Below are 24,561 nucleotides of genomic sequence, written 5' to 3' on the forward strand. Positions count from 1 at the left end.
GCCCCAGAACCAGGAAGGCCAGGCAGGCAGGGTTACAGGTCGGTGAAGTGAGTGGAGGAGGGTCGGTGGTGTTGAGCAAGGAAGGACTGCATTAAAGACCTCCATCAAAACACCCCCTGACTACTCATCTTTATCCTCTCCCTTCCCCTCCATCCAAGGGAACCGTTCCGCAGTCTCCTTTGGTTCACTGCTCCGTCTTCTGAACACCTTACCTCTGGTCTGGCATTCTCGCTCTTCATCCCAAGAAGTTTCCAGAGGACACAAAAAGCGCCAAGTAGAAGTCCCCAAAAGAGCAAGAGTGACGAGCGACGAGAGTGACATCAGACTGTTGTCCAAAGAAAGCCCCTCAGGAAGAGCGAGCCGGAGCAGGAGGTGCTGAGCTGGAAGTGCTGAGCACGATCCCAGCGGGGAAAGGTGGGGAAAGGGCCACGGAGGATGCCTCGAGGACCCTCTGATTCCTGGTCCAGGACGGTGGTAGCGAGGGGCCAGGCCGGGGACTGACTCCCACAGGGTGGTGGGGAGACCAAGAAGCCTTGAGAGTCATTGTGGGGGGAGAAAAGGCTCTGGGACCCAGTGTTAGACCAGAGAGGCACCAATCGCTCCTGGGATATGGAACAGAAGCTGGGACCCGGAGGAATGGGCCGGAAGACACAGTCTGAGACCCAGCTTCACTTTTGTGCATAACACTTATCAGGTTGTATGCCTTTCTGTGTGTAGTATCTGTCTCCCTGCTCTAGAACGGAAGCCACACAGGGGCAGACATGTTTGTTTTGTCTTCTGTTGGAGCCCCAGCGCCTGAAAGAGAAGGTAGGTAGGATGACCCCATAAAGTACGTTGCATTTTTATTTGTAAATTGAGCAACCTTAAACATAGGGGACCCTAAGTAAATATTTGTGGAGTGAAGGAATATTGTTTTCTGCTCAGAGCTTCAGGGGGGAAACACACACCAAGCAAGGCAACAGGCAGAGGGGAGGGGTCTGGGAGGCAAGAGGACCTGTGTTCCGCCCGCCCCTAAGCAGACTCCTGTGTCTGCTGTGAGCCAGCCGCCATGCTGAGTGCAGAGCTGGGGGGCCCCTTACCCGCCCCTCGCTTACACCTCCATCTCCACCTACAGTCCAGGCTCAGATGCTCACATTTCTCTGCTCCTCCTCTCATTGACTCAGGCTTTGGGTCACTTTGTAACTCAGACTCTGGGTGAGTCCAGGGTTTAGTCAGGACCCTCTAATGTCTCCAGCACCTCGAACGGGTGTTCCTATCAGTGCGCGCAGGTATCCAAGGCCCGGGTATCACCGTTGGCAGGGCTCCCAGGACTCCATGCAGAGTTGTATCTGGCGGGGACACCTGTCTCTGTGCTGCCCCAGTGCTGGAACACTTCATGACAGGGATGAATGGTGGACTGTACATCGCTCACCCGACATCTGTGATATAAGAAATCGATGGTTTCAGAGAAAGAGGCCCAGTGTAGAGACTGGCCCATGCAGACCTGCACTGGTCATTCCCACCACAGTCTCACCATGTGGCGCTCACGTCACTTGGCACGAGGCCCTTGAGCTCAGCAGGCTGGCCGGCCGCACCTCAGGTGTGTGGTTGGGAGAAAGCAGGTGATGAGCTGTGAGTCCTGTGAGTGGAGAACAAGCCAGAGAAAAACAACTCTGTATTAAAACATAATAAAAAATAAAGCACAACGCAGGATGCATCTGCTGAGCACTTTTACATCTTTGGTCCTCCAGGGATTTGCAGAAGGTAGGGGACAGTGGGGATGGGGAGCTGTCACTGCGAAGCAAATTCAGGTGGGGATGAAGTCAGAGAATGTGCAACTTTGTTCTTAGAATAGAACTTTAATTGTGGCAGGTAGAATGGATAAAGCTACTGAAATGAAGCTCAGGAAAGATGCAGGTCCAGTGAGTCATCACGTATTAATACCCTCAGGACACTTTGGTGGGATAAGTGCTCTGCAAGCTCCCTTCAGAATCTGAACGTCTCCCTGACTACCAGCATTCGAGGCAGCCTGACCCAGCTGCAGGCATGGACCGTGCTCTTGACCGAGGAGCACAGCATTTTGTATGAGTGTGAGCTCCGGGCTTCTCCATCTGCGCTCACGTCTGGCTGCACCAGCTTCAATGGCTGTGTTACCACCTTGGGCATATTGTTAACCTTGCTAATCTCCTCCACCACATGGGTTGAGTCATAGTGAGACTTCATAGGAGGGCTAAGAAGATGGAGAAAGGTGTGCATGCGAAGCCTTTGGAACAGTCAGTGCCGATACCCAATGCTCAGCAAGTATGAGCCGTCACTTGAATAACTCTTACTCCAATTTACCCAATTATGTGGTTATTCATCAAGCTCTCCCTCTAGATTGCAAATCCTTGAAGGGAGAGGTGCCTGGGCTGGTAATTCTTTATTTGCCCTCCCCTCCCCTTCCCTCCACCCTAGTCCAGTCCCTATGCCTGTCCAGTTGGCTCAGGCCTCAGAGGCTGACCTGTGAGTACTGCGTCGGCAGCCTTTGCTGCTGGAGTTGGGGGGGAAGGGGCTGCCAAGAGGAGGCAACAGCAGAAGCCCCAAAGGGTGGAAGGGCAAACACTCCAGGAGTCTGTTCCCCTAGCTCGCTCTCCACTGGGCCCAGGTGACAGTGGCTGCCTCCTGCTCTAGAGGCCTCAGCTCTGTTGGGACCCTCTACTACAGCTACAAGTCTCATCTGCTTTGAAAATACTCCCCCCCTTGCTCCTTCAGACCCACTGATGGTGGCTCCTGCTGTAACCCCAGGGTATGCCACCATTTCTTGTTGGTGTCCCGTAAACCTTGCCCTGACCTTTGCAAATTGTTACTCCATTAAACCCCCTGCAATGGCCTTTCTGGACTGTGTCCCATTTCTTTCCAGGACTGGGATTGATTTGATTATTTATCTCACTCATTTGTTCATGTCTTCAAATGTCCTCTCATCCATGAAAGCCTTCGTTGATTCTTATTGCCAGAAACACTCCTTCCTAGGGACATTCAAAATATGCTATATAAGGCAGGAGGGGAGCCTGAAACTCCACTAATCCTATCAATTCGGGCTTTTTGGACCTGAGTCTTCTCAGAATTCACAATATCTCTGATCCAGTCCAGCTCCCCTCCTTTTCTCCTTATCTTTTTGCAGAAGGCAATCGAGGCTAAGGTGCTTTAATGGACTTGTCCAAACTCTAAGCTAGTTGGTTTCCTGGTGTTTAGCTTAGTGGTCTTTCCCCGGCCCCAGGCTGCTCCAGCTTATCTCAGATCTGGAAGTTTCCTGGAGGAAATAGACCAGGGCCCCAGGCATTTGGAGACTAGAGTTGGCAGTTTTGCCTTTGCATTCAGGCAGAGAGATGTCACACAACAGTGCAAAATTCCTTGGCAAAAGCACAGGCCACAGGCGGTGGTCCTTTTCCTGCCCCAGCAGAGTTTATTTGCCCAAAGAGGTAACACGAAAGGGGTAATTCCTTTTCTTGTTCTCTGCCCCAGGTTTTCAGCTGTACTTTTTCCACAGAATGTTCCCTTGGTCCTACTTCCTGTGTTCTAGCATCTTGGCTCGAGTGATAGGAAATGATTATTCTCAATCTTTGTTAAAGAAAGGGCACATTTGGGTCACAGGAGCAGAGGAGCCTGACTCAGAGGCCAAGCAGGGACACACAGCAGCCCCTCTTCGCCTAGAGAGAGGTGCTCACTGCAGATTGAGCAAACACTGCTGCTTCCAAGGGCCTGCTCTTCATCTAGATGCATAATTGTATATGTTTTTCTTAAAGAGGGACCTAAAATTGTATAAGCTTCAGGGCCCCAGAGGCACATTTTGGAAGGAAGAAAAAGTGACCACCTCTGGAAGGCTTTGGCCCAGAGGTGACCACCTCATTTCCACCTACATTCCGTTGGTGAGAACTGGTGGATGGGCCATACAATGCCAGGGATGCTGGGAAATGTGTTCCCAGGCTGGACAATTAGTTACTAGTGATGACTCTATTATGGAAGGAAAAAAAAACCTGAATTTGAGTGGACAGTTTTCTCAGCCTCCAGGGGGAAAGCAGTTATTCAGACTACACATAAAAAGCAAGTCTCCCTTTCTGATTATTTACCCTGGGAAGAGCAAATGAATGTTACAGACAATGTCTCCCGCTGGTTTTCTGTGTGTGTGTGTGTATGTGGTGTTATTGTTAGCCAAAAGAGAGGCACCCACCAGAAATGTTTGCTCAGCTGCGGGGAAGGCAATGCCTAGCGGACAGTCAGAGCACCTACCTGTAAAGGCTCATTCCTGCGCTGAAAGAAGTACATACCTTTAAACCCGATTTCTGTGTGTTTCAAAAATAGACTTTACCTGAGGCCAATCTGTGGAATTTGAGAAGTTTGTCTTCAAGATATCTATCTAGTCTTCTCTTGGTACTTAGCTGCTGATGCCAGGGCCTGCTGACTATATAACCCTATCCCCGGGCAAAGCCCTTATCAAGTACACATTTGTACCCTTGAAGGAATGAAGTTAGTGACAGGGGCAGGGGCCCAAACCAGGGGTTGAATAAAAAGAGAGACAGAATTAGAGATAGAGGCACAGAATTTACCATCATTATTTACCTCAACAACTCATTTGCTCTATTCTGTTACATTGCATCTGAAGTCTTTTATTTCGTCTGTCTGCAGGGGTCTGGCGTGCAGCCGGTCCGGGTGGGCTCCCCTGGGCTTGGCTGAAAAGGCTGGACTCTAGGCTGGGGGTTGGGTTCGGGTCAGCTCCGCAGGTGTCTTCCTCCTGGGCCCAGGAGCTACAAGACACATGAGCCCCCTCCCCCTCCCCCATCCCCTCCCTCTCAGACCTTTGGGTTCCTACTGCCTCTTCTTCCTTAGGTTTCTCAGGTGTGAATCTTTAGGCTTCTCCGCCCCCTAGTGGCCGCCGCGCATCGCCGCACGTTGTGTGCCTGGGAAACGGCGTCCACCTCTCACCTCCACCCGCGGTTGGGCCTCAGGCCCCCCCAACGCTGTGTCCCGCCAGGTTTCCACATCTTTGTTTAATGTAATCTCAATTTTTTTTTTACTGTGACCCACATTAAGACATACATTTTATATTGTAACGCAGGACACACATTCAAATTTATATATACTGTATGCACTTATAGTTCCATTCTGTTCTATTTGATTTCTTAAAATGTTGGTCATTACGCAATATATTGATTTCAGAACTCATTAATGGACCAGGGCCTGCAGGTTGAGAAGTATTGCTCTATGATTATTGTCTTGTGGCGCAAACATAATGCCCCAAGCCCTGTGGGGGCTCTGCTTTTGTACCTAAAAGGCAGGATTTTGAGACTTGAAAATTTACCTTCAAATGGTAATTTTTGATGTGGATTTTAAAAAGTTATTTTGAAAACTAAAAATACACTTATTCCTCTGCATATTAACAGTGTAAGAGCCCTCTTATTTGAGTATGAGGCAGAGTTAAGAGTTTTCTGATGCAACATAAGTACGTATATGTCACTACAAACCACACACCTATGTGAAATCATTGTATAGTTTACATTAGTTTCCTAGGGCTGCACAAAGTGCCACAAACTGGGTGGCTTAAGCAACAGAAAATTATCAGCTCAATTCTGGAGGCTGGAAGAGTGAGATCGAGGTCTCAGTAGGATTGGTTCCATCTCAGCGCGGTGAGGGGATCTGCTCCAGCCTCTGCCCTGACTTCTGGGGGTTTGCTGGCATTCTTTGGCATTTTTTGGCTTGTAGAAGCATCACCCTATATCTGCCTTCATTTTCACATGGGTTCTGCCTGAGAAACTTGTCTTTCTACCTTTTCCCATGAAGAAAGAAGCTGGGTCAGTCCTGTGTTCTTGCTAAATCCAGGTCACAGAAATTCCACTTCAGTTGTCTGTTAGGAGGACCTCTCTTGATTTAACACAGCTGTGATACCATCTCCCCTGGAAAGCCTAATCTCTGAGCTCTTTTATTTAATATTTTAACTACTCATGAATGAAGGAAGAGATACAAAGACTAAAATTAATGAGGGTGTTAGGTGTTGAGGTTCAGAAGACCTAAGCTCTAGCGCTCCAACCATCACTAACTGATTTCATACCTTTGAGTGCCGATCGCTTTACTGGTATGAACAATAAAGATTTTTCTCATCTGACAAAAAGTTCCGAGGATATGACGAGGAGGCATTCCACTGCCATCCTCCCTTCTTCTAGTGGAAAACTAAACACGATTCTGTGACATATCAAAACTATATGAAATTCAAATTTCAGCACCCATAAATAGGCTTTACTGGGACACGTCCATTCATCAATGGCTGCGAGACAAGAGTAGTTATGACAGAGACCATATGGTCGGCAAAGCCAAAAGTATATAATATCCGGCCCTTTGCAGAAAAAAGGTTCCAGATCCCTGGGCGAGAGGAAAGCATTTTCTTGTAATTTGCTGTTCCCCAGGATGTATATGCTACTGTGAACTAAAGCATCGTCACTAATATCAGGGGTCCCTAAGTGGAGTCAGAAGGTCATTAGGGAAGTGAGACTTGCGCACATTCGCGCCCAGACGCTGCTGGGACTTTTGGACTTCCGTGCTTGCCGTAGAAGCATATCCCGGAACTCGCGCCCCTTTGTTTCTGGTTGTGGATTTTGCGTTAAAAGACCCCGCTTTCTTTGTTCTCCCAGATAGAAACAGGAAAATGAACACAGACAAAGCCAGCCATCAGACCCGGGGTCCAAGGTCAAAATAACCAATAGTGGGACTTGGTGCTAAGACCCAGGGTTTGAGGGGCTCTGAATGCTCTTGCCTGAGGCTCAGATTGGAGCAGGGTAATTAGCAAAACCGAGTCTGCACGGGCTGTGGGGCTCATGGGTCTCCAGCTCTAGCTAGGAAAGAAAAGGCTACACATGTGGCTGCGAAACAAAGCAAGCAGTGAGAGAAGACGCTTCATCATCAAGGTGCGGCGGGAACGTGTTACTGAGGCTGAATAACAAGCTAATTTTTAAAATGGTATCCAGACTTGCTTCCACATCGGCAGCAATCGATTATAAACAACCAAGCAGAAATCAGCTGTGCTGTGAATCATCATTAAATGCCAACTAAAGCGAATAAAGAAACTTCTGTGAGTTAAAGTGTTTCACTGAGTTTTTAATTTCGGTTGCCGATTTGAGTTGATGTTAACTGCTAGGTTCGTCTGCAGCTCTATTTCGTCAATAGCTTGTCTGATTTTAGCTGCAACCTGGGGTCGTAGCCAGTTTTACTCTTTTCTTCTCCTTCTCCTTCTCCTTCTTCTTCTTCCAATTCATTTAATTTGTTTGATAGCATCAAACTCTATGGAAGAAACTAACAATTGACAAATGTAAGTTTTACAACAATCTGGGCCGAGCCAGGCTGGTGATGTGGGCAAATGCATTTAAGGATTTCAGCAAAGTTTGTAGTGATAGTAATTACACCAACATTTATTGAGGGCTCCCCGTGTGCCAGGTAGGCACCTCTCTAAGCATATTTAAGCTCATTGAGAGCACTTTGCAGGTATAAACTCACAGCAAGCCTATGAGGTGGGTACAATTATTAGCCCCATTTCATAGGTGAAAAAAGTATAAATTTCAGTTTTCAGTCACCACGAATTAATTCTCTGCCAGCACCAGACCTGCAGGTTCCTTCCCCTGTGAGCAGCTGCAGATTCTCCTAAATACTTGGTCGTTTATTTTCTGAACGTCCCTTCATCTCACCTCCCAGGCTGCCCGCTTCCAACATCCCTCACCCAGGTCCCTAAACTCTTCCACTCCACTCCGAAGCGACCTACAAAAGCAACGAAAGTCCCCCAAACATCTGTTTTTGTATATATGGAGTAAACTAGGTCTGAAGAGGAATGAAATAGGAAGAAGTCAGAATAGAAGCAGTTAGGAAGCAGAGAGAATCAGGGAGTGATTGGATGAGGCAGCCAGGCATTCATAACTAGCTCCATCCTCGCTGAATACCGAAAATGAATCATATAGATCAGGTTAACAGATGAAGGGCTAGGGGCCCCGGAGGACCTCGTGGCGCAACGGTAGCGCGTCTGACTCCAGATCAGAAGGTTGCGTGTTCAAATCACGTCGGGGTCATTTCTTTTTCGTGCCTGTGTCGATGATACAGAGGAAGAAAAACATGCCTTTCCGGCTTCCTCCGATCTTGGATATCCTCAAAATGCCTTAAGTAAGTAAACTAAAGACAGGTACACACAGGAATACACAATATTGTTATTGGATTGGGGGAGAAGGAGAGGCTTATTTCTGGGCCCGTAGAGACGTTTCTACTCTTTTATTGTAAACATTCTGAATTTCACTTTTCACCAACTCATGCGTATTCCTAGCCCTCCCGGCCTTTTCTACGCTCTCATTTCTGTGCTGGAGGACCCTCTCTTCATTCACATCTCTCTCCAACCTTCGGAAGCTACGCGGACCTTTCTCGGGCTAGTCTGGTTTACCTGCTGCACACGTGGGTCAGCTTTTCCATGCCAGAAAGGTTACATAGCAAGAAGAAAACCTAAACACAGTTGGTTTTTTTGTTTGTTTGTTTTTGTTTTTGGTCAAATTGAGACTATAGGGAATGAAATATTACACTAGGGCATGTCCTCTGGGCTAGAAGTTCCGTGAAGCTCCTAAGTAAAGCAATGTTAAAATAAGAATGTGCAGGAATGTGCGCTTTTATCTCACCTGGGGCTCGAGACACCCCCCCCCCCCCCCCCNCGTGAAGCTCCTAAGTAAAGCAATGTTAAAATAAGAATGTGCAGGAATGTGCGCTTTTATCTCACCTGGGGCTCGAGACACCCCCCCCCCCCCCCGCCCCCAACAGATTATAAACCACGGCATTACAGCATGGGAGAAAGAGAAGGCACGTTTATTTCATGAGTTTATTATGTTGCATAATTTAGACATTTGGGGTATCAGTGGGCATTTTATTACAGATGGAATGTTCACATTCGCATAGCACACAGTAACAGATGTTAGTTATATCTGACCATACCTTTGGCATCTGTGGAGTGTTTCCACAATACCTTTTTCCCATTTCCTATTAACCTGCTTTTCAGGAGTTAGTTCAGGCCCATGACCATCATATTACAAAAGACAGATTATTGCTTTGGGGGGGGGATAATATTTAGATCTGTAGGTTGGGAAAACAAAGGAAAATCATCAAACGACAGAAAAGCCAAATTCTAAGAGTAGCGCAGTGGCAGCGTGCTGGACCTATTACCCAAAGGTCAAGGGCTAAAACCATCTCCTACTAGCCTCTTTTCAGTCCCTTTCCTCCCAAAGAGACCTGCCTCAATGTGAGGTTCCTCCTACAGTACAGTTACCATGGGGGGCTTTGGAACAGGGAGCAGAGAGAGGACTGTTTTGTTTTTAAAAATTTTTTTATTATTACAAATCTTGTGAAATGTTTGATTCTTTAAATTACGACTATGAAAAAAGAATATAAATAAAAACCTAACAAAGTTTGCCATCTGCCATCTTCTTTAATGAGGTGTCTAAGTCTTTGGTCCATTTTTTAAGCATATGAAAAGATATTGCACATCACATGTCATGAGAGAGATGCAAATTAAAACAATGGGATATCACTGTGCACCTATTACAGTGTCCAAAACCCGGAACACTAACAATACCAAATGTGGCAAAAATTGGAGTAACAGGAACTCTCACTTGCTGCTGGTGGGAATGCAAAATGGTACAGACACTGGAAAGACAGTCTGGTGGTTTCTTACCAAGATAAGGTAGTCCTACCACATGATACAGCTGTACTCTTTGTTATTTGCCCAAAGGAGTTGAAGTTTATGTCCACACAAAAATCTGCACATAGATGTTTACAGCAGCTTCATTCATAATCACCAAAACTTGGAAGCAACCAAATGCCCTTTTCATCAGGTGATGGATGAATAAACTGGTGCATCTAGAAAGTGGGATATTTTTCATCATTATAAAGAGATGAGCTAATGAAGCATGAAAAGACGTGGAGGAAACTTAAGTGCACATTAATGAGTGAAAAAAGCCAATCTGAAAGGATACATATTGTAGGCAAAACTGTGGAGACAGTAGAAGGATCAGAGGTTGCCAGGGGCTGGGGGAAGGAATATACATAGGCAGAGCACACAAGATTTTCTGTGCATTGAAAACACTCTGCATGATATTGTAATGGTGGATACATGTCATTACCCATAGAATGTGTAACACCAAGGGCAAACTTTAATGAAAACTATGGACGTTGGGGTGATGATAATGTGTCAATGTAGGTTCCTCAATTATAATAAATATACCACTCTGGTGGGAGATGTGGATAATGGGGGAGGCTGGGCATATATGCCTTCCTCTCAATTTTGCTGTGAACCTATAATTGCTCTAAAAATTGAGAGAGAGAGAGAGAGATGCTATCTCCAAAACTGGTCAGTTTTTAAAACGATTTGGCTATGTGATTTTAAGAAAAGTTATTTATATAAAAGAAGAGCGGTGAACTATATAGCTGGAGCCCATATTACTAACACTTTTGTCATTTTGTGTAAAAAGATATTATAAAAGAAAATTAAAAAAATAAAAAACATTAAAAATATATAATGCAGAGGTCTGGGAAAGAGAAATTGTGAAGCCTCAAAAAGCATAACCAAAAAACCGAGCCAGCCAGGAGTCGAACCTGGAATCTTCTGATCCGTAGTCAGACGCGTTATCCATTGCGCCACTGGCCCGCCCACATTTTGCGCAGCACTCATACTTACAGAAAAAGTAGTGCAGTTACTATGTTGCTTCTAAACACGAATATTGCAATTCTTTATCTCCGGGCACCAAGATTTCGAACTCCAAAACCTCAGAATTGAAACAGAAGTTGTGTTGGTTCTCTTGCTTCTTACTCATGCAATATGATGCTACGAAGGTGGGCAGAAAATAGCTGAGTACATTAAAAGAAAAAAAGCCACCGTAGTCGGCAGGATTCGAACCTGCGCGGGGAGACCCCAATGGATTTCTAGTCCATCGCCTTAACCACTCGGCCACGACTACAACTCACGGAAGTGCCTTAGTGTCCTTCGTGTTACCATATATCATTTATTCTACGCAGTTTCAGGATTAGTAATAGGAGAGGACGAAACAAAGGACACCGCTACCATTCCTGAAACTGGAAGGGAATCAACCAAATTCAATTCTAGCACGTGGTAAACTGAGAATGCCTCTTTGGGTCTTTTCTAGAAAATAAATCAGCGATATGTTGCAATAACTTTAACAATTCTCATATTTTTGCTGGAGTAGGAAATTTATCCTCAATAAATAATGTGACAAAGATTTCCTTACAGATACCCTATGTCTTCAGACACCTAATCCAGTGCCTGGAATATATAGTAAGAGCTCCACAAACGTCAGCTGCTATTGTCACCATCATTTTAAATTCAGAAAATGGGTATCCATCAAACTGTTCCACAGGGGAGCCTGTTTCCTGTCTCTTCATAAAGCTCAAAATAATTTAAAGCAGCAGATAGAATATTTTTTAATGAAATAGGAAAGCAGAAAATATTTCTGAGAACCAGATCCTCTTCACTGCGTGGGGCCTTTTCTTACAAGGGGAAAGAGAACTGTATTTGATATTCTGTAGATAATCATTTTAAAATATTTGCAAAGACCACCTTCAAAGCAAGAACGGAACCCTAGGATCACCACGTTTCTGAAATCACCCAACCATTGTCACATCTCATACCTGTGTATGCATGTGGGTGTATTAGTGTGCAGATAAGGGATTCTGTATTTCATTGATAGTTCCATTCTATGAACAGAAGAAGGACAGGGTATGGCTGATAAACCACTGCTTATGTCCTGATGGACTGAAAATCATCTCCATCTCCTTTCTTCTGGGTTCCAGTATATACAATTGTCCTAGTTATTTCTTTTTGCATGTCCACGGGCATCTCAAAAGCAATACATCCCCAAATGGATGCTGCATCCTGTCCACCCAACTTTGAACCTCCTCCAACAACCCAAATTTCTGACAGGAACACCCAGATCCCCAAACCAAAAGGCTTAGAACCCTCTAATCTTCTTCCTTTCTGACTCTCACAGCTGAGAGGTTACCAGGCTTTCAGTTCAACCTCCTGATTGTTTCTCAAATCTGGCTCTTCCTCCAAAGCCTCAGGCCCATTTTCTCAGATCAGGTTTTTGCAGTTTTTCTCTAGGGGTTATTGCAACAACTTCTTAGAAGTCTTTTGGCCTATTGTCCCTTGTCCCTGAACTGATTCATTCATTTCTTCATTCTTTCAAATGTTTTATTCTGAGCACCATAATGTGGCAGGCAATTTGCTAGGTGTGGCTCATTCAATGGCTACTCCTTTGAGTGATTTCTCAAGTCAACATTACAGAAGTGGACATCTACAATTGAGTCTGACAAGTGAGAGAGACAGAGTGCTGTGGTAGCCTGTAGGAGGGGCCCTAGATCCCTGTCACCAACATATTAGGTGGTCGCCTGGAGAGTCACTCATTGGACTCCAAGCTTGGTGAAGGGAGGTTCCAGTTCTGCCTTCATTACCTCTGACTGAGTAAGTGGGTACTCAATAAATACATGTGGAATCAATCATATTTAAGCTCAGGTTTGAAGGATGTGTGGGGGTGAGCCCAAATGGAGAGGAGGGTAGTGTTCTAGACCTCAACCTCAGAGACTGAGAGAAACCATAGAAAGTTCTGTCTTGCTGGAGCATGGCTTTTTGGAGGGGGTACTGGGTGGGGGTAGCAATGGCAGATAACACCAGAGACGCAGATTAAGGCAGATTATGTCGGTGGGGCCATGTCAGCGCTAATTGCTGTGTTCACCTGAGAATGCAAGCCTCACTGTGTCCCTTCCCCTCTTCCCAGGTACTCTGCACCGACAGGGAAGGTCACGCATGGCATAGGAGGCCCTCATCAAAGGCAACTATCTACCTTCTCAGCTCCCTTTCCGGCCACTCTGTCAGAGAGCCTGGGGCTCCTGAGGCAAGAAGGGTCTGTCCTTCCGTACCTGGCCTGCTTTCTTCATGCTGACCCACTGTCTCCTTGGAGTCCTGTGCGCTTCCCTCAGGGCCTTTGTTTAAAGAGGACAGCTTCTGCCAAGGCTTTTATTTTTTAATCAAACTTTTATTTTGAAAAATTCCAAGCATATAAAAACGTTGAAAGAATAGGGAATTATCTGTATACCCACCACCCAGATCCAACGGTTAACATTTTGCCATATTAGTCTTAACACCTAAACACATATCTTACATAACCAAAATACCATTATGGTGACTAAAAAAATCTGATATCCAGTTTTCATTTCAGTGTCTAATATGTTTTTTGCAGCCAGTTTTTCTAACCAGGATCCAGTCAAAGTTCATTCACTGCATTTGCTTGTAATGTTTTCCTTAGTCCCTTTGAGTTTAGAGTGGTCTCCCAACTTTTTGTTGCTGTTGCTATTGTTTTCACATTGACTTTTTAAAAACTCCAAGCCAATCGTCTTGTAGAATGTCCCACATTCTGGATTTGTCTGTTTCCTCATGGCAAGTTTTAATTTATTCTTCTGCACTTAACCTAGAACCTGAATGATTCGATTCCTTTAGTTGAATACATTAGGTTCAGGGTGAAAGTTTTGGGCTTGACACCGTGGACTTGACCCCGTACTTCTGAGCGCGAAGAGAAAGCGGTGGCCCCGGTCTTCCTTTTTCCCTTTGCAATTTCCAAGTGATCTTGCGTTGGCGCTGTGACACCTCGCTTCCCGATCTTTTGATTAAAATGGTGGTGTCCTGGGTGTACCCAGATTTTTGGAAGAGCATCAGGCGGAATAATTGAGAGGCAGGCGAGGTTTCGGATGTCAGACCTGAGCTGGATTTCCCTAAGTAGTGAGAGGCTCTAGGCGAGGTGCTTGCACGGCCGTGGGGCGGGCGGGACGAACCTGGGAGACGTCAGCAGCACATAACGTGGGAGAACTCAGCCGTCTGTCGGAGTTCTCACGCTCGGGCGTGCGTGCGTGGGACTCCCGGGTCCCGCCCCCGGGACTGGAGCCTCGCGCTGCAGGCGGCGCTGAGACCAGCCACCCCGCCCGCCGGCGTTGCTAAGACGCGCGCGGGCGCTGCTGCTGGGTCGCGCACCCGAGTTTGAGCAGCGCTGCCGGGAAGAACGGGCTTGTGTGGTGATGTTATGGAGAGACGGAGATAAACAGGTGCTTACAGGGGCAAAAGGCAACAAAACGAAGGAAGGGGTGTGGAGGACAAACACACGGAGGACAAACTGTTAAGGTGAAAAAAAAAGAGATTTTTGATTTCTGTCGGACTTGCAGTGCGGTAATAGCATGACCGCTACGCACGGTCTTTTGAAAAAGACACCAGGCCAACCACGAAGGGATTCGAACCCTCAATCTTCTGATCCGAAGTCAGACGCCTTATCCATTAGGCCACGTGGTCCCTCCGCGAGAGGGTGGGTGTTTCTGGATAATTTGTTGAAAGAAGATACCCTCGGCGCCATACCTGATAATATAGTGAAATTGTTGCTGTAAGCCAAAGTATTGCCAACGCCTCGAAAATCTTACAGTCTGACTGGGGGAAACAAGCTGAACCTAGCGGTCAAAAATACGTAAAGTTACAACGGATATAACTATCAGGAGAGGGACGTGGTGCCCCAAGGACTGATTTATCTTTTGATGGGAATCAGGGAGAAAGGCCACAGCGAGGAAGGGACGCTCGAGATGAGGGCTGACAGACGGAGGCGGAGGCGGAGGCGGAGACAGAGCCCGCCCGGCTGCTTCATATACCCAGGGAACCACTGCTGCCCCGCAGGGCTCCAGGCAAAGGTTGGGAGTTAGATACAAGGATTTACTTCTGCACCCTCCAGAAATGCCACTTAAAACAACTGAAAAACATACATCCAAATAGGACACAAAGTTCTGGAGAAGAGATACTCCAAATTTTGTAATCTGGAGTGATGGTTGACTTGTCAGACCTGAGAAAGCTGCCCCTTATACAAGCAGTGTGGGAGGAGCAAAGAGGCAGTGGGGTTACACCAGAGACCTCATCGTTAGCCCACGCCAGGCTCAGGAACTGTGCGCAGGAGCTTCATCTGCAAACTGCCTGCTAGGGCTGAATCCTGTCGTCCCCACAGCCCTCCCCCTACCCCCAGACCTCAGAATTATGGCTGTGTTTGGAGATCGGACTTTTAAAGAGGTAAGTAAAGTGAAATGGTCATATGGGTGGGCCCTGGTCCAAGACGACTGATGTCCTAATAAAGAGATTAGGACGCAAACACACACAGACAGACCATGTGGATGACAGGGAGAAGACAGCCATCTACACACCTGTTGACAGGGTTGAGCTCGAACTTACTAGCCTCCACAAATGTGAGAAAATAAGTGTTGCCTGAGCCACCCAGTCTGTGATACCCTTTCTGCAGCCCTGGAAGAAGACGGGAAGTTTATTTTCCTGAGAGAGCAAAGTAGCAAATCTCTACCCTAGAGCGGAGATTCTCAAACGTTTCCCCTGGAGGGCTTGAAAAAGGATAACTTCCACTATGGTTTTCGGAGCTTCCTTAGCCCAAAGAGGCTTATTTCAGGGGTCGCAAATTCTGTTCCCCTTCAAGAGTTACCAGTTTTCCTGGGCATCTCCGACGTGAACCTGTCGCATACATGTTAATACACTTCTGCTTTTCTCTTGGTGATCTGTCTTTTGTCACAGGGGTCCCAACCAAGGATTTAGAATGGGAGAGGGAAAATTATTTTTTCCTTTCCTACAACAACTTCTCTCCCAGAAAAAGTGCGAGTTGCTCCGCGGGATGAGATTTATGGCAACTGAGTCCTTTCGGAAGGCTCAGCTTTTAGGGAGATCAGGGATTTCAGGAACTCAAATGCCTTCCATTCAAAATAATTTCTTTTTGTCATATGGCTTATTCGGGACCCCTTCTGTATGATAAATGTATTGATCAAGATGAAGGGGATTTAAGAAAATCTCGAGGAAAAAACATGAATCTTCATTATTTTGTTTAGCGACGTGAATACAGTTATATAAGGACAATTAAAGAACATATGCATGTAAGGCATTGGTGGTTCAGTGGTAGAATTCTCGCCTGCCACGCGGGAGGCCCGGGTTCGATTCCCGGCCAATGCAACACATGCTTTTTTTTTTTTTTTTTTTTTCCTTTCCCCCGTCTCCCTCCAATTCCAGGGAAAAATACTCTCAGTGAAATGTCATAAAGAATACTCTAAAGGAACTGTGCTTCTGGTATTGGCGCGTGGCTGAGAAAGGCCAACGTTAGCCTTCCTTTTGTAATTTCACCTTTATAAATTATGCCAAATAGCATACGTTTGGTTTTCCAAAAGCCTGGAACGTCATTCTGCCCAAGCTCGAGCAAACTTCGATGTTTCGGAGGTGACTTCTAAGCCTGTAGTACTTAGAGGTGGAGTGTAGTCATATACGGACATCAAGGTGCTGTTCCCCTTCTTAGAAGCAGCTAGACATCACTTATTGTGAAGTAAGTGTCACCACATAAAGCTGGAGTATGACATGATATAACTCTTCCCTCGTGCTGAGCAGAGTGGCGCAGCGGAAGCGTGCTGGGCCCATAACCCAGAGGTCGATGGATCGAAACCATCCTCTGCTATGTGCGCTTACCTTATTTTGATTCGAACTCAGATCTTAGGAAAAGAGAGAATACAGGTTATCACACTATCAGAGAGGGCTTGCCGACCACATCTAGAGGTGTGAGAACCCCCGAGGGAACTTGTTACAAATACCTATTTCCCGTCCCTAACTGCGGAAAACGCTACTTGTCGCTTTTGGCGAGTCTTGTGACTCAGTCTCAGATTTGGGGAGCAGCACAACTGTTAAGGATCGGAAGGATCAACCTGGTCCCTCTGTGTTGCAATTTGCAGTAAGTTCTCTAACCAGCACGTCGGTATTGCGAAGCTTCATGTTTCACCGTGATGATAGGCACTCCTGAACAGTTATTGAACCGAAAAAGCAGTTTGTAGCAGGACCGTTTCTTCCTCATGAGAATTTATCTAGAGGCCGATCCTAGTCGTGTAGTCGTGGCCGAGTGGTTAAGGCGATGGACTTGAAATCCATTGGGGTCTCCCCGCGCAGGTTCGAATCCTGCCGACTACGGGGTCTCGTTTTCCTTCCGGAACACCTGCTGGACCAAACGGGAATTCAAACGCACACACGGAAACGACGCGAAACACTCTTTTCGTGGTTATTATGTTTCTGCTTAAAATTGGAGGCAGTACGTATAGGAGATCTTTGAAAATCATTTTGGGAAAACAACAAGGAATTCTGAGACCACTGTAAAGCTGCTCAGGCTTGAATTGCTTTTAAATTATCTCCCTATCCGAAATCCAGCTCAGGTCTGACATCCGAAACCTCGCCTGCCTCTCACTTATTCCGCCTGATGCTCTTCCAAAAATCTGGGTACACCCAGGACACCACCATTTTAATCCGGAGCGTGACTGATGCCTTGGAATCAATATCGCAAACAGAAAATTTCAATCTGTCCTCCTCCTTATCATTCCACTTCGGAGGCCAGATTGTAGGGATGAAGTACCAGAAAGAGAATTTGCAAAACAGCTTTCAGATAGATGTTGGCTAAATCTTACTTTGAAAGAACTGTTTTGCTCGCTAAAACTCTTTCTAGTACATACACACACTGCATACATAAGAGTAAACATAGCAAAAACGATCTTTTATTGTACTTGCAATCGATCCATTAGAAAATGTGGAGAAGCCAAAAGAAGTAAAAATGCTGAAAAAGGTAAAAGTTTCTTCTTCAGCCCCGAAATTACCAGGAAATTCCCATTTTATATTTAACTTTTTTTCTTCTTGCGTTTTCTATTTTCATCCACATCTTGAGACATTAAGCGTTGACACTTTCCTCTGTAAACCCACAGGTAGAAAACCTTCACGGCCAGGTTAGGAATTCAGGAAATGCAGTTTTGATTTGTCAAGGAACGCCAGTACTCAACCCTCCGTGGGCCTGAGAAAAATTTCAAGCAAGCGTGAGATGTTAGGCTTCTCGCCTAGAAAAGCCATTGTGTTTCTTCCCGGGATTCAGGGAACGTGCGTCCACCAGGCGCGTCTCCAGGACAGAGATCCTCACAATAAAGCACAAGCGACACACTTGCGAACATGTTTGCAAAAGCACGTCAAGCGGTACTGCTTTGCGGGCCCCATGGTGTAATGGTTAGCACTCTGGACTTTGAATCCAGCGATCCGAGTTCAAATCTCGGTGGGACCTGCGACTCTTTTAGTGTCTTCCTCAAGGCTGGGGACACCCGCGTACTTGCGCACCTGAACACCTATCTCATCCCACTGTCCTGCACAACAGCATCCCCCCGCCTCCTTCTGGAATCCATATCTGCCCTTTCCTGTCCCTCCGCCTCCATTGGACCAGAGTCCCCTCAAATGCTGGTAAATTAGATTTTCGCCTGGATGTCTACGTATTCACGTTTCACATCCCGAACCTGAATTCTTCGTTCCGGTTCCATCAATTTCTAATACAAACTGGGTCCCGAGAAGTCCGCAGTCCGTGGGAGTCCAGATGGTCGTGTTTATCTTGCAGTCTTTACTCCCTGATACAGCAGATTTTTAAATTAATTAAAAATTTAAATTAAAACTACAGTCCACAAAATCTTAAACCGAATGAGATGCACCGCAGTGAGTATCCTTAGATGTCGCGTGTCGCCCGCAGGTGGCCCCATGGTGTAATGGTTAGCACTCTGGACTTTGAATCCAGCGATCCGAGTTCAAATCTCGGTGGGACCTTCTATGGTTTTGGCGACCTCTTTCCCAGTGCTTACTTCCAAGCCCCAGTGCGTCATACCTAGTAGTGTATTCATATAACCTTTTCCACGTGCGCTTTCTTCTCCCAAGGAGCAGCATGTAATTCCTTTTTTTTCCTGGGACTTCTGAAAAGTATCCTATTTAAGTCACCTTTGTGTCCTTGTAGAATATTCACGCTTTTGACATCTACTCTTGTCTGGGTTCCCCTTTACTCAGATCATCTTAAGTTATTTGCGTACTCAGGGTCTTAACAGTTCACGTGTCAGAGTCTTTCTCACACTTTTTCTTGTCTGAAGCCCTTTCAAAATGCTTGGGCCTGAGCAAAAATATACATAAGAACTTCAGTAGAAAGCTTTCATGGAGTGGTTAGCACTCCGTATTATGAATCCATTAATTAGAGTCCAAGTCCCCCTGGGATCTCAGCAGCATCTTCGTGATTTCCGCTCTGTGGTTCTCCTTAATCATTAGCTCACCTTAGAGGTGTACACATCTGACTGCAAGTGATTACAGTTTCTTCCAAATCAACAAAAAATTCAACATAAAGCCACTGACCACGAAAAACCTGTCTTGAATTGGAGCCCTACTCCCCTTTACACTTGGTGTCCCTTTTTGCCAAGAGTTACTCAGATCTTAGTAAGATTCCGGGCCCCCATGATTAAGAGTTTATGTTTTACAGTCCCCAACTCAGGCCCTTTCTTTCCTGGAGCCACTTAGAGCGTTCCATCAGCTTCCAAACACTAACACTGCCCTGAAGAAGGTCCTACCGCACAGTGGTGCAGCTGTCATATACATCTTAGAGCCTCCTGTCCACCTATTAGAGGCTCTGTACAAACCCCCGAAGCTAATGTGTTGCCTATATTATGTTGAAGATGAGCCGATCTGTTAGGAGCGCACCCTTTCCATGGAGACCGAACTTCAAGGGCCTCATGATATGATGGCCAGGATCTGGACCTCAAATCTCAGAGGACTTGTCTCAGCTTTGGCCACCTTGCCTTTGAGTTCCCCCAAACCAAGGGCACATGCTGGTCTGTACAGACAATCCCCTAGACCTGTGCTTCCTCCCCCATCAACATTCAGTGCCTTGCCTCCCTCTGGCTGCTGAACATTGCCAGGCCATGTGATTCTTCTGTCAAACATAAACACTCTCACAGAACAGGGGCCTCAGGCAAGGTCATTCCCTGATCGTGATGAAAAGAGACAGGAACAAACAACAACACGTTTCATAAGCTTGTCTAAGAACAGACGAGGAAAGATCACTGCAAACCACAAAAATACCAAATGTCTTCTATCAACTAACAAGAGGGACCACTAGTTTTACAGATTTAGCTTCAATCGATTATTTCCTTCTTCTAGATAACATTTTTGTTAAGGTACTGAATCACAGAATTATGCTCAGGACAAAGCATGGTTCATGGTTTTCTTGAGCCTTCCCCAAAATCATCCAACATAAAACAGGTGCTACAATAAGGACTTTTTTTTTTTTTTAGGTTGAGATATAATTGAGGAAGCTTAAGGTGTTCATTTGATACATTTATATACTGCAATATAATGATTAGCTAACACCTCCATCATGTCACACAATTATTTTTTTAATGCGGTGAGAACATTTAAGATATAGTCTCTTAGCAACTTTAAAGTATATAATACAGTATTGATTATAATCAGTATGCTTGTGCGTTAGAGCTCCAGAACATTATTCATCTTCTAATAGCAAGTTTTGCACCCATACTTCCCCAATTCCTCACTTCACAGCCCCTTATAACCGCCATTCTGCTCTCTGTTTTTGGGAGTTCGGCTTTTTTAGATTCCACATTTCTCTTTGGAAGTGTATTTTGTCATTTTTATTGAGACCCACATCTTTGTCCTGTCTCCTCCTTCCCCAGACTGTAATCTCTTTATTTTTCTTCCTTTATCAAAGCAAGAGGACCATTTATACGAGCAAGAGACATCCTTTTCATTAATGAAAACATGCAATAAAACAATAGAAATTGCAAAACAGACTTTTGCTGTGTAAAAAAATAAAATATCTGTGGAAGGTACAGCAGCCTCGTGGGTGACGAGGTGGCCGAGTGGTTAAGGCGATGGACTGCTAATCCATTGTGCTCTGCACGCGTGGGTTCGAATCCCACCCTCGTCGGGCAATGGCCACACTTCACCCCGGGCGTTGAGTTTTAGCGCGGACGAGGGACTGTTTTAGAGCTTCGTGAATCGGGTGTTAGGGGCGGACACCCCTCGGTACCGAGTCCCGAGCGGGCTGGGAGTTTTGGGTCACACAGCGCGTGAGCAGCGGAGGTGTCCACAGCCCGCCCAGGGTCTCCCGACCCTCCACCCTCACTGCTACCTCCTCCCAACAGTGTTGCTCCACGCAACTAAACTGTCGAGTTTTCTCGAAATGCCTGTTACCCTCGCACCTCGGCTCAGTTAAGCCAGAATCTACCGGGCGTGTCCAGTGGTCCGTGAGGTTGCAGGCACCACAGGCGACGCTAATGCGCCGGTTGGGTTGAGGACCACAGGCCACACTCCTCTCCGCTCACTCCCCACCTGCTCCCCTGTCTTGGCGGTTTTGGTCGAATATTCTTTGCCTTTCAAGCCCCAGGCACGTTTCCAGGTCCAGGGTTCTCTTTCTTGGCTCCTTATGACTCTCTCGCTACCCTCCCACCCTCCCAAGCTCCATGGTCTAGCTCTGTCTGCCCCCAGGAGCAGGCACTGTCCTGTGCCTTTGCTTAGGGCATTCCTTCTGCCAGGACAGTGTCTGCTCCCTGCCGGCCAAATCAAATGTCCTGTTCCCGAGAACCTACCACGAGAGCATTAGCCGCCTCTTTGAATTTTAGTTGAATTAATTGAAATCAAAGATCTTTCACAAGCGCTCCAGCCTGTTCATCTCTCCCTTTTTTGATCTTTGGCCTCGTGCGTCTTAATTTTAGCATACAATCCCATAAAATTATCACCTGTCACTGGTTTTCACCTCATAATAAACTATAGCGAGGGGCTGGGTAAACAGGGTAGAATAACAAAATTAGAAAAGACGGTATAAAGTGTCTCTCTGAAACTGCCCCTCTATCACCTGTCTCTATTTTACAGAAAAAGAAACTGAGGTAGAGATCAGACAAACCCAACCTGTCCTTATTAAGGTTCATGAGAACCATGCTCTTTTAAATCAAGTGGATGAGGTGATGAGATCCTTCCAACGTGTTCACGTTAGGCAACTGGGGTTGTAACTTTTGATACCTTCAGGAGAATTCTTCTGAAGTACACTTTTCACAAGCCAACCAATCTCCCAACACCTCATTAGGATGGAGGCCTAAGAAGCCCAAATTTTGAAGCAATGTCTGTTTCTGAATTGTCCCTAACAATATAAGGCTTATATGGTGTATGTGGTTCAAAGATGGCTCACACGTGTTAATCCATTTAATCTTGGAAATGAGAACTGGGGAGGTGGTGATCCAGACTGGAAGCCAAAGTGGAATCCAGGAACTGGGTGATATGCTTTGTATATTTTGCATTTTCTTCAACAAAGAATCAGAGATATTTGATGTTATGGACACCGGAGCAATCTTACCCCTCCAGCCACTCCCTTCCCACTTTACCTTCTCTGACAATAAAGTTCTAGGGGTAGCACCCTTTTATATTCTTGTCTCTCCAACTTTGCACACTGTACAGTCAACAGATATTTATAAAATAAACACTTAAAGACATATTGTGTGTGTGTGGTGGTGGTAGGGGGAGGGATTGAAACTTCACCCAGGCAGAATATTTGTCCCTCATCCAGGGTGAGTGACTCCTGTGACTACATGTCAAATGGTGATTTAAAACGTGCCAATCTCCCCAATGTAGGAAAGTAGATCCTGGGGGTAATTCTGCCTCTGTTCCTCACCTCTTTCAAATTCAAAGAATCTGTTTTTTCCTTAACTACAAAGGAGAGAAGGAAAGAAGAATACACTAAGTAGAAGTGAGCTAAGCCTCTTGGTTCTCTCTGTATAACTTGGGCTGCACAGATGATGGGAGACAGATCTAAGAAAGAGGCCAGGCGAAGGAAGAGGTAATCTTTCCCTTGTTTTAACATTCATTGCTTTCACCTACAAAGCTACTCATGGCCTCCACATTTGAACCAGCATTCAGAGCAGAAGTTAAGCACCACCTGTTTCACATGAAGTCAACAGTTGAAAATCACTTTTTCTTCATCCTAAATTATTATTAAATCCAGTTCTGTAGGCACAGAGATTGTGTTTTGGGACATTTTGTGCAGCTATCTTCTCTGTTGCTATTTGCACACACACTATATGTAAACACGTGGTCTGTTTTAATGACCTTAGTATTTCAGTTCTGTCATGTAGGATTGAACACAAGCTGTTTTCATCCTTTTGATGGCGACACAACCAAAGGAAGAAAGGAAGATAAAAAAAGGAGGGGAAGTGCGGAAACCAGCGGCAGCCAGAACTTGGAAGGACACGCGGACTCAGACCAGAAGGGAGATGCGAAAGAGAGAGTGTGGCCTCCAGCGAGACAGCAGGAAAGAGAAGCAGCCGGTCTCCCCCTGTGCTGGGACTCAGCAGCTGAGAGAGATACGAATTCCCTTTTCCAAGTGGCGCAGAACAAGCCGAGTCTGTGAATATGAAACTCAGGCACTCAAGCTCCAGATTTGGGGAGATCTCGAGCCCCCAAATTATCGAACGGCCTTATTTCTGTTGACTTTCCGCCTCCCTCCAGCCCTGACATTAGTCCTCCCAGAGCTTTTGAGAACGACATCTTTGAAGTAGAGCAGGAAGAAAGTAAATAATTGGGAATACACAGGTGACAGGTGACTTCCGACCCCTACAAGGAGATATATCAGTCAATTTTTATTGAAACGCGCAGCAGCTAAATTAAAGCTAACCACGAAGGGATTCGAACCCTCAATCTTCTGATCCGAAGTCAGACGCCTTATCCGTTAGGCCACGTGGTCCCTGGTGGAAGCCGCATGCTCCAATACTTAGAAAGTACAAAGAGCGATCTGCGTACTACAAGCTACATAATAGCACAAAGTCACATAAAGACACAAAGGCGATGACGCCCGCGCTTCTCATCATTGGAAAGATGCAAACTCTAGATTATGTGGGTCATTTGGGGCCACGGAGTCGGGTCTGAGGACGGGTAGAGACTGACAATCATTTCAATCTTGTAGCATATGGGGACTCTATGGAGAGAAAAGTAATTTACTCTGGAGCAGAGAAACTGGAGTTTACGGCGCCTAAAATATGCCCAAGTATTCCATATTGTTTGCATCGAGGGGTATTTTTAAATAAGTTAACTCAGCGTTCCTTCCCTATTAATACTCACCCATATTCACTACTTTCAGACTCTAGGTACTTGGGACGTCTGCCTGCACATCTGCCATGGAGGCCGCACCCGAAGGAGGTTTTACTAGCAAGCAGCATCTGTAGGCTTGTCCTCGCCATCCCGCATGGGTACCTGCAATTTCCCCCTTCCCATGCTCTTCTGGTGCTTTCTCTGGTTGTCAGTATGCGACATCAGAGCACTTTTCACACTGTGTCTCTATCCGTGTGAAGAAGAGATTGCTTTTCTTGGCGTTTAGAGAGGTCGAAGGCCGTTACTATTATTTGAGGCTTCCACATACTAAGGAAAAAAAACTCTACAGCAGGATTACAAAACTTTTTACTGCTAATTACTTTTGCATTCAATAGATGAATCTACACACAAAAAAAAGTATTTCAAGAAAATCATTTTATGGACACGATCTTTATAGAATTTATAATGTTTTGTGGAGTGCTTGGCCCAATAATGCGATGTAGATTTAAAGTGGTATTTTGGATGGCCTCTTTCACCCTTGTCAG

The 24,561-nt window shown here is 45.8% G+C and overlaps 11 non-coding genes across 11 annotated transcripts; 7 read left to right on the forward strand and 4 right to left on the reverse strand.

Annotated features, from left to right (window-relative positions):
- The first annotated feature begins 7,988 nt into the window (after positions 1–7,988).
- Positions 7,989–8,060, forward strand: TRNAW-CCA (transfer RNA tryptophan (anticodon CCA)). Its single transcript has one exon. It is a non-coding gene; the product is annotated as a tRNA-Trp (tRNA).
- Positions 8,061–10,596: 2,536 nt separating this feature from the next.
- Positions 10,597–10,669, reverse strand: TRNAR-ACG (transfer RNA arginine (anticodon ACG)). Its single transcript has one exon. It is a non-coding gene; the product is annotated as a tRNA-Arg (tRNA).
- Positions 10,670–10,897: 228 nt separating this feature from the next.
- Positions 10,898–10,979, reverse strand: TRNAS-AGA (transfer RNA serine (anticodon AGA)). The gene has a single exon. It is a non-coding gene; the product is annotated as a tRNA-Ser (tRNA).
- Positions 10,980–14,298: 3,319 nt separating this feature from the next.
- On the reverse strand, positions 14,299–14,371 carry TRNAR-UCG (transfer RNA arginine (anticodon UCG)). Its single transcript has one exon. It is a non-coding gene; the product is annotated as a tRNA-Arg (tRNA).
- Positions 14,372–15,992: 1,621 nt separating this feature from the next.
- TRNAG-GCC (transfer RNA glycine (anticodon GCC)) lies at positions 15,993–16,063 on the forward strand. Its single transcript has one exon. It is a non-coding gene; the product is annotated as a tRNA-Gly (tRNA).
- Positions 16,064–16,484: 421 nt separating this feature from the next.
- Positions 16,485–16,556, forward strand: TRNAM-CAU (transfer RNA methionine (anticodon CAU)). Its single transcript has one exon. It is a non-coding gene; the product is annotated as a tRNA-Met (tRNA).
- A 421-nt stretch (positions 16,557–16,977) lies between these two features.
- TRNAS-UGA (transfer RNA serine (anticodon UGA)) lies at positions 16,978–17,059 on the forward strand. The gene has a single exon. It is a non-coding gene; the product is annotated as a tRNA-Ser (tRNA).
- Positions 17,060–18,113: 1,054 nt separating this feature from the next.
- Positions 18,114–18,185, forward strand: TRNAQ-UUG (transfer RNA glutamine (anticodon UUG)). The gene has a single exon. It is a non-coding gene; the product is annotated as a tRNA-Gln (tRNA).
- Positions 18,186–18,640: 455 nt separating this feature from the next.
- On the forward strand, positions 18,641–18,712 carry TRNAQ-UUG (transfer RNA glutamine (anticodon UUG)). The gene has a single exon. It is a non-coding gene; the product is annotated as a tRNA-Gln (tRNA).
- Positions 18,713–20,785: 2,073 nt separating this feature from the next.
- TRNAS-GCU (transfer RNA serine (anticodon GCU)) lies at positions 20,786–20,867 on the forward strand. Its single transcript has one exon. It is a non-coding gene; the product is annotated as a tRNA-Ser (tRNA).
- A 2,732-nt stretch (positions 20,868–23,599) lies between these two features.
- On the reverse strand, positions 23,600–23,672 carry TRNAR-UCG (transfer RNA arginine (anticodon UCG)). The gene has a single exon. It is a non-coding gene; the product is annotated as a tRNA-Arg (tRNA).
- Positions 23,673–24,561: the final 889 nt, after the last annotated feature.

The sequence above is a fragment of the Hipposideros armiger genome, unplaced genomic scaffold (assembly GCF_001890085.2).
Source record: "Hipposideros armiger isolate ML-2016 unplaced genomic scaffold, ASM189008v1 scaffold_988, whole genome shotgun sequence".
Taxonomy (NCBI): domain Eukaryota; kingdom Metazoa; phylum Chordata; class Mammalia; order Chiroptera; family Hipposideridae; genus Hipposideros; species Hipposideros armiger.